Genomic DNA, 9930 nt, shown 5'->3' with positions numbered 1-9930 from the left:
TCCTTTGCAATACTTTTCCTTATATTTACAGTAAACTAAAATTCCAATAATAGTATTTTGTTTACCATGAACAGTTCTGTCAGAACATTGACTGAAATAGTCTTTATATTCTTAATGTTCTTATCTCTAGGAATTAACCTTTAAAAGTCTAAAATGGAAGTATTTACTGCAGGTCTCCAGTTTCTTTGAAATAACACAAAGCTAGGAATTTCCTTTAAACAAAAGCTGCAGGGATTTCACACAGAATAACCTGAATATCTTGTCTACATATAGCATGTGTTTATATTGTTCTTTTGACAAAATTAGTCAAAATTTTATGGGCATTAGCACAAAGTCAGGGGACCAGATAAGAAGAGGTTTGATCTCAAGGGAGAGTTTGTGTTTAAAAACAAGAATGCCATTTGAAATTGTTTCAGAGTCCCAAATCTGCTAATAATGCTCACCCAAATACTACTTCTCATATTGTTTAGCAATTATGGGACCATAATCTATGCTGTTAACAAAGAGCAATTTTGTGTTCTTATAATATAGTAAGTTGCCAATCTTTAGATGACTATACAGAGATGTAAAGAAAATTGCAGTGATGTGGACAGGATCAACAAGAGAAAATTTGACTATTGTAAATACTGGCACTTTGCCAGGTGGGAGTAGACATTTGGAAGGGAAACATCAATGAACATAGCAGAAAAGTAAGTTATTTGCAATTAAAAATCACAGAAAAATTATACTTTGAATTAAATTCTGAGATTGACCTGTACACATAGATTCATTTATTTAGTAAAACAAGGCCACAGCCGAAGTCTTTCCCAACCGCCTGTCCCTTGCAATGGATCTGTTTACTTTAGATTCACTGGTGATTACATTCAGCTGTACTATCTGTTTGAGAGCTTTTAACTTTGAATGCTGCAGTAAGTGTCAATCTTTGTATTACTGAAGGACAATTAGGCAAACCATGTAATTGTATTGTCACTTATTAATTTCAAGCTCCAATGTCATAAATTATATGCCTTAATTAATACCACATGTCAATCACAATCTGGAACTTTGAAAGGATAAAGAGGTTAACAAGAATACATAATTAAAAGAAAACAGTGAATAATGGCACGGCTGAACAGTTTATAAAATTAGACAAGAAAACTGGTGCTGTGTCAGCATGTAGGAGCCAAGACAAAAATAGGGGGCTTGACAAAATGCACACAAGAATTAAGAAATCAGAAAATGACGGAAAGTTTTCACTCTTAAGATTTTATTCCATTAGCAAACCAAATGTCTGGCAGAAAGTTATTTGAAGAGAATCACAGAATAAGTCACTAATTCCTCCTGCACCATGCCATACAGGGTGAAGAAAGAAGCATGTGTGTTTGCACGTATTTATAGGTATAATGGCTCAGTTCAGCAGAACCTACTTGTGCCGCAATAGCTTTGGCATCACAAAGAGGTGGCAATACTGCCTCAACACACAGGCATATCAGAGTAGCCAAACCAGGCCAGTTAAACTCCTTGTTTGATATAAGAAATGAGGGCATAGCTAAAGGCCACTGCTCCCAGAGGGCTCACAGCTGTAGGTACTGTCCTGGCAGGTCATCTGCTGCAGGGAAGAAATTGCAGTAGCCCTCCAGCCCCACTTATGGTAAGTAAGGACCAAAAGGAATGCAAGCAACAAATAGTAAAAGTCGTTCAAAATGAAAGCATCTCAAACGTGCATATGATGCAGGCAGATGGAAGGAGTAAGCAAGCAAGCAGTGATTCCTGTGATGGAGAATAAGGACATAGAGGAATATGCAGTAACAAGGAGCAACTGAGGATACAGCATCCGTCACTTTCAAGCACTGCAAAGTAATATCTCAGTCTGTCTACAGATTGTGGGACATTTCCTAAAGAGGAAAAGAATACATGGTTAGGGGTTTTGTTTTTAAGCTGCTACCGTGTGTTAAAACTGTGTCTGTACTAGCTATAAGAAATCTTAGAATCTGTAACAAGTAGAAGTGAGACGGACAGAGAGCTTATTCAAACAGAATAAAGAATATTTCTATTTTCTCCACCACTTATATTCTTCTGGAAGAGACTAAATAAGAAAAAGGTAGACATACGTTCAGCAGCTAATATTCAAGACCTCCTAGAGGTACTTTAAACAGACACTCATCTCCCACAGGTAGGTCAACATTTTACTCTTCACCCAGGTACACTCCAGGAAAGAGGGACACAGGAGCTCTTCCATCCAATTTGTCTTTCAAAGCACCCACAGGCAGGCTTCTAAAACCCAGAAGACTCCCCCTAACCCTTGCCACTCATGCAGCACCCAAAAGAAAGCAAAGGACATGGCATACCCGGCAGTGGTAGGGTGCTTTCCCTGGGTCACGGCACGTGGACTTCTGACACCAGCCGCACATGAAGGATATTCATTTTCGTCTATTTTCCCACCAAGCTGAAGCATTCTTTCCTCATGCTTCTTGAAGAAGAGCAGTTTTTCTTTCTCTGAGCTATCTGAGAGACTGACAACATAGCACGGAGCCATGTAGGCTTGCAGCCACAGTATAGGGCAAATGCCCTTACCCCACCAAGGAGAAGTGCTAGCCAAGGCCCCTTGCTTTGGCACTTACCAAAGCAAGATTCATTATAAGTTCTTCTCTATTTTTAGGGCCCAAAGAACTCAGCTGGGGTTAATTTAAGACACCAGGGCTGCCGCAAATCTGTCAGAAATCAGCTCTGCAGAATGGGGACAGCAAAGCCTAATAAAGAGTGTATGCTTATGCTCCGATGCTGGACCTATAGTCACAGTGTGGGTACAATCTCCCCTGGCCTTCCTCCTTCTTTTTCCGGTATGATATTGCCATGGCCAGGCCAGTGTGGGGACCCAGGTGTGCAGTGCTACCTTCCCATCTTCCCCGACCATCCAAAGCGAATGCAACCACCCATCCCTTCACTACCTTAGTCCTTTAGTTTTGTGTTCTTCTATTTACTCTCATTTCAGCAGTTTGTGAAAGGCAGCACCAGAGAAGTTTGCAGTCTCTATTGACATGTTTAGGTATCAAGAATAATTTTATACCAACCTGTAATCATAAAAAACCTACTAACAAAGCAGCTAAATGTATATTGCAGTTTTCATTGCATCCCCCAGGCAACTGAGCTGGGACAGCCCAGAAGGTGTGCCCTGAAGTGTGATGAGCCAGGACCTCAGGCAGTGACAGGAGTGGAAGAAGCTCGTCAGTACCTCATAATTTCTGACCTCAGTTTTCCTTTTCCTAAGTAGTCCTACTATATAAATATTATCTCCTACTTTAAATATAACTAGATGTGTTTCAAGGCAGATATTTGTTTCTGTGTACAGCCTCATCTTATCTTTTAAATTTTATCCCTGTTTCTCCTGTCTATTTCCTTCTCTCTAGCTTAAATATTTGCTTCCCAGTATATAAAACTATACTGGATCTGAAGTTTGAGACTTTCTTTCATACACAAAAAACATGTCAAGATTTCTATGACTACTTATATTTGTGATCATAAATACTTTCATTTCACAATCTATCAGCAAAATAGGGTATAGTTTACTACTAGAAGAAATAACAGTGAGTGGTTTTAGTGGCCTGAATTTTCTCATACTATAAAAATTTTTTAAAGAAACTTCTTTCCCCCTGTACTCAACACTGGTGAGGCCCCACCTTGAGTACTGTGTTCCATTTTGGGCTCCTCACTACAAGAAAGTCATTGAGATTCTGGAGCATGTCCAAAGGGCAACGAAGCTGGTGAATGGTCGAGAGCACAGGTCTTATGAGGAGCAGCTGAGGGAGCTGGGGTTGTTTAGCCTGGAGAAGAGGAGGCTGAGGGGAGACCTTATCACTCCCTACAACTACCTGAAAAGATTTTAGAGAGGTGGGTGTCGGTCTTTTCTACCAAGTAAGGAGTGATAAGACAAGAGGAAATGACTTCAAGTTGCACCAAGGGAGGTTTAGATTAGATATTAGGAAAAATTTCTTCACCAAAAGGGTTGACAAGCATTGGAACAGGCTCCCCAGGAAAGTGGTTGAGTCACCCTCTCTCAAAGGATTTCAAAGACCTGTAGATGTGGTGCTTAGGGACATGGTTTAGTGGTGGACTTGGCAGTGCCAAGTTAACATCTGGACTTGGTGATCCTAAAGGTCTTTTCCAACCTAAACGATTCAATGATTCTCTATTTTAGATTTAAGAACACTACTGCTGCAACATGTGTATCTGATGTACGATTTTAATTTATGGATGCATTATATTCTTTCTTGTACAGTACTCGCAGTGATACCATAAATATTTTAATCACTGGCAGAGTGATCTTCACTCAAGATAATTTTCTCCCTTCTGCTGCTACTTTGCTTCAAAAGATTGAGGCGTTAACATAACAATAACTAAATTACAGTTCAAGAAACAAATTCCTTGATAAACTCAATCCTGGAGGGTACTGGAAACATCTTCTGAAGCACTGAGTACTTCCAACTTTTATCAAAGTCAATGAGAAATGCAGGTGCTCTGCAGCTTGCATAATTGATCTCTACCATATTATCAGTTACCAGCTGTTATCTAATACATATTGAATTGTATGAAAAAGAGCTATTTTCAATGTTCATTGTGGTGAGAACTATTAAGGAAATTTAGTTGTCAGACTTCACACATCATTAAATCACTTCTGTATGCAAAGAAAAAAAAAGACATTAAATTATCCCACCAAAAATTGTTGTATCTGCTTTCTGCATTAGCTATCGAAGTAATGTTCACATTCTTTTCAAGTATCATTATAACAAGATTTTGCATTAGGAAACAATGAAAACTGCAACATTACTGCATGAATAACTCCAGCCCCATCCTCAAAGATGCTGTACTACAGTTCTACTCAAGTAATTGAAAGAAGTTTTCAGTAACTCGGGGATTACATACCTAATCTGCTGCGCCAGGTTAGAAGCATCTCCTATTCTTTTGTTCCTAATCAGATGAACCACTTTCTGACATTAGATGCATGTGTAATTGAGCAGGCCTGAGTAACCTGTAGCTTTCCCTTTTTGTTCACAGGAAGGGAGTTGTGTACAAGAAATGCACAATACGAGAGCCAAGAAAAGTTAGAGGCTGAGTCCGTGCCCGTCTCTCTGCTCAGGCAGTTTGGCATGCCACTGCCACTGTTCCTCCCCTGCCACTGATTGCAGATGAGCTCCTCCACCTGGCCCTGGCTCGTATCCAGCCCAGGGTTGTTTGCAGCAGACATGCTGGAGCAGGCAAGAGCAAAGCACACAGGGGATGCTTCATTAGAATGTCCCTTCTTACAGCCTCCGAGCCCTAAAATTCCAAACTGGAAACTCTGCAGGCCCTTTCCTCGGGACAGTTCATCACTTGCCCCCCCCAGCCTTTAGAGATGCAGCCCAGCACAACAACCACTGGAGCTCACTTCCTTGTGACTTGGAGATGTCCTGGTGAGGTCTCCCTTCTCCCAGCAGCTCCTCACTGGAGCTCCAGGAACCAGGAAGGGTAGAGCCCCCCCTCCAAATTCCCAGCCAGAGCACACTCCCAGCAGCTCTCGCAGGGATCAGGCACTCGGTGCCTCAGCTGGCAATTCCTGGATGGATTTGATATGTGCTGGTGGCAACCCAAACAAATTTTCCTCAATAATCGGGCCCTACCTCAGAGCTGAACGGGGCAGCTGTGTGTGCTCCATCGTCCTTTACAGAACACCCACTTATGTATAGCTCCTTTTCCAGGTGCTGAGAAAACCACCTGACTTTGTACCATTTCAATGGTAAAGAACACAATCCCAAAAGTCCACAAGAAGAAGACAAGCAAAACCAATCCCCCAAATAGTTATTTTTACAATCTCTTGATTTTTAATAAAAGCTCCTGATTTTCAAGGTCCGACTCAGTTATACGATATGCAGTGCAGGTTTCAGGCTGTGCTCAGCATCACGGTATCTGAGTGCCTTCTGGCACAGCGTTAAGCAACCTAACTAACATCTGTCATGGCTTTTTTTTCTTCTTATGCTCCGTATCCTTTTTCTACCGCCCTCCTTCCAGGGCAGATGTGTAAAAATGGGGAGTGTTTCATTTTGGATATTTTTAAAGGTTAGTGTTATATCAGTCTGTGTATGAGTATGGAATGAGACTAGAAAACAAATTTTTTTTTTACACTTTTATTTACAGAAAGAGAAAATAGAAATATGTACCTTTATACACACACATTCCATACATATAAACTCAGTTCACACAGTCATAGCTGGGGAGGGCCTTAATGGACCGACTTGCAAGAAAATTGTGACTCCTTCCATTGAGGAAAAATCTGAGTAGCACTGCTTTATGGTGCTTTTGGGAAATGCAGAGGGCGAAGGGACTACTAGAATTAACCCATGTGCATCTGAGAGGGTGCAGTATCCTTCCTAACTGCTGTGCATCAGTATCACATCTGTTAAAGCACTCTTCACAGTAGCACCAATATTTTAATACTACCTGCAAATGTCAGGGTGACACCGCTACTGTAATTCTTGCGGTTATTCTCACTGGTTTCAAACTTCCCACTCAGTCCTTACTCAAAATGGACTTCCCTTGAAGTTAGTAGGAATATAAGGACCGCTGGGCAGATGGGGAGTTGGGGAAAGGAGGCTTGGAAATTTCAGAATCTAATGAGTTAATTTATTTGACGCTGACATATTTTTATTTTCTTGCTATTTCTTTTTCATTCGTCTACCACTGTTTCAAAAAACAGCAGCAGCCTACCCGTTTTACAAATTGCAAACGTCAGAAATAGCAGCCATTATCCACCGGCTCCGTTTCTGCGGTCGTTTTGCCAGGGACTGCACACACTTCCCTTAAGAGATTCTCTTCTTCATACTTGATCTGTTGTCTCCCTGTTGAAAATATCACTGACACCGCTGAGGCTAACAAGGTCAAGTGCTTTGAGATGGAAGCCTTTTGTACTGATGAACAGCTGAAGGGTGCGACATATGTTTTAGGGCCCTAGCAGCTGGCTCAGTGAGAGCCTCTTGGGTCTCTTTTAATGATAAATCCAGGCCCTGCTACTTCATCTCAGCATGGAAATAGCAGCATGTTAACATTCATCCAAACTCTTGTGTCTGTCATTAACTCAGCCCTTCTACTGTAGTTACATGGCAGCGCACAGCTGACATATCACCTGTCCTCCCACCTCGCGGAACAGTAGGGCAGGTTATGCATCAGTGCAGCATTTAAATGCCATTTGACTGAAAACTACTGATTACTCCACATGTTTTATGTCTTTGTTTTTTTAATTTTCCTGAATGCCAGCTGATCACAGTTGTTTCTTCCTCGTGTTATTTTCTGTACTCTAAATATATATATACACACACACACATATATATAAAGCTTTATAACTGATGCTTACAAGTTGTGTCAGTCATGGACACAATTAGAAATAAAACAAGCACATCTGCAATAGCCTCTGCAGGAACAAATCAGCTCATGGTTGCACAAGGCCCCGAAGGTCACAACCTCCCATTGAGCCATGCTCAGAGGAACGGAAGAGAAAAACAAATTCGGCAATAAATGCTTCTTTAGTGAAAAGTTTTGATGCCACTGGTCAGGAGGGAGGGAATTTTCCCCATTCTCCTCCTTTAACACTCTTCAGTCCTCAACTTTATCCTTTAACAAGTACTTTGGGATCCTTGAGAGTGAAAGGTGCTATATAAATGAGAGATGTATTAATAAAATCCCCAACTGCAGTTCAGCTGCAAATGGGAGCTCCTCCAGCTCAAGGCTGGAGTAATTCTGCTAGGCAACCACAGATGGTGTGACAGATGATCTCAGCAACCCATCCTTCTATGTTTTTTTTTTGTTTAAATTAAAACACAAAAAAAATTATAAAGCTATCTTGGCATGCTACAGATTTCAAGGGCCTTAAGTTCATCTTCAGAGCTAGCTTTGGTCCCTTTACTGCTATTCCTTGTCAGAAAGTTTTATACCTGAATCCAGCTGGGGAAAGAATGTGTATGCTAGACATTTGCTTCCACCTTGCCACAAATGGCAGGGGAGGGAGGGAGGTGAATGCCTGGGATAAATGAATCTCTCTCATTGAGAACAGAAGCAGACTCTTCATCCAAGAAAGAGCTCAAAGCTTCAGGGTTTTTGGTTCTGTCCTAGTTAGTTGAATACCCAGTCAACCCATAACAGACTTCCTTTGAGATACTGACTCTTTCTAAGCACTATGAGCACTGCCAAAGAAAATGTTCTGGTCATTGGAAATTGGCTTTTGACCCCTGTACCACTACTGTGATCTTGGTACTGTGTAGTCAGACCAGAACACAATAGTAAAATTCACACAAACCCTGGTGGTTTTAATTGACTGTTACTTACAGAGGTTAACTCTGATCCAGAACACTTTTTTTTCAGCATTGTGGCCAAAAATGAGACTCACCATAGAACCCTAGAAAATTGCAAAAGTTAGATTTTTTGAGCATAGTTGTTAATGGAACAGATAGAACCCTAGAAAATTGCAAAAGTTAGAGCATAGTTGTTAATGGAACAGAATTTGATAGCATGCTATTTGTAATAGAAAACATTTTTTAAATTATTGAACTCCTCTTGATAAAAGGTAGCATAAAAAATATGCATTTTTAATTTATCTGGACAGAAGCATTACCCTCGAACTCACTCTTAGTTTAGGCACATATATATTTTGGCTAAGGAAAATTCCCTCTCCCTTCCTGTGTTTGAGAAAGGTTATACAGGTAGATCATCAACTTGAAATGTTGATTAGTATATGACTTTTCTTGTTGGTGACTGTGCATCATCCTTAATTATCTTTAATCTTTCAAACTCTAGATCATTTACTGAGATAATGCCTAAAAGAGAATTAAAAAATCTCATTCCTAAAAGTAAAAGTAAATTTGCATGCTTTTAAAAGCCAGTCCTTCAAACATTATTTTTGTGTTGGAAATATTTATTTTCCCCTCTTTTAAACCAGAGAATAAAAATGGTTAATCCAATAGAGTCAATGGTGTGACATCAGAACTTGTCCTAAAGTCTTTGAAATGAAAATATAAAAGCTTCTTTTGAATGTATTGCTTTTTCTGATTTTAATATCATCAAAATTTATGCTTCAATTGTGTTTATTGTTTTATTAGCAGAGCTTAATTATCAAAATACTTTATGATGCACAGAATATGCAATTAACTCCATGGAAGAACATACAAAGAAACTACTCTGTGCAACAGCATGTGCTGTTACCAAGAAAATTACCTACCTGGAGTCTTCACATAGCAATGCATTTTGTAGCAAAATAGTCCCTGGAATTTACTGAGTATGACGCTTTACATGTTCAAACTTTTACAGGTAAAAAAAGTGAGCTGGAGATGCAAGGCAAGCTGTATCTCACAACGTTTCCATATTTAAAATATCAGAACCAACATACTTGGAGTGCTATAGCCCCGAGGGCAGCGTGTGAGTTCAAGCCTGCTCACAGCCAGGCAGCGCAGCGGGAGGGCATGGACCACAGTGCCTGTGTTAGTGCTGCAAGAAATTAGACAGAAAAGAGGACAATTATCAAGCTGAATGTTTAAGTATCTTCTCACCTTTCCATTCCAGAAGTAGCAAAGAAAGAGCTAAGCATACGTCAATAGAGCACCAATGTTATCATCCAAAACTGATTAAGTCTGACGGGAGCTTTTCAATCAGTACCCAAAAGAGAGCACTCCACGCTCCCTCTAGTGTTGATGGTCACAGTCTGAGCAATCATGGTACAGGTTGCAAAGAAGCTTCAAGCTACTACTATAGAAAACAACATTTATGCTCAAATTTACAAATAATGCAATCTTGAACATAGCAGTGAATCTATTCTTCATTTTTATTGCTAAAGACATTTTCTAAGGTGAAACTTGAACATGAAGGAGCAATTCTTACTACGTTTAGTTTAGCATCACTAATGCAGAAGTTCCTACTTACTTTTGCCAGATGTTA

The sequence above is a fragment of the Charadrius vociferus genome, unplaced genomic scaffold (assembly GCF_000708025.1).
Source record: "Charadrius vociferus isolate BGI_N301 unplaced genomic scaffold, ASM70802v2 scaffold243, whole genome shotgun sequence".
Taxonomy (NCBI): Eukaryota; Metazoa; Chordata; class Aves; order Charadriiformes; family Charadriidae; genus Charadrius; species Charadrius vociferus.
The sequence above is the reverse complement of the archived record's forward strand: the minus strand, read 5'-3'. Positions refer to the sequence as shown.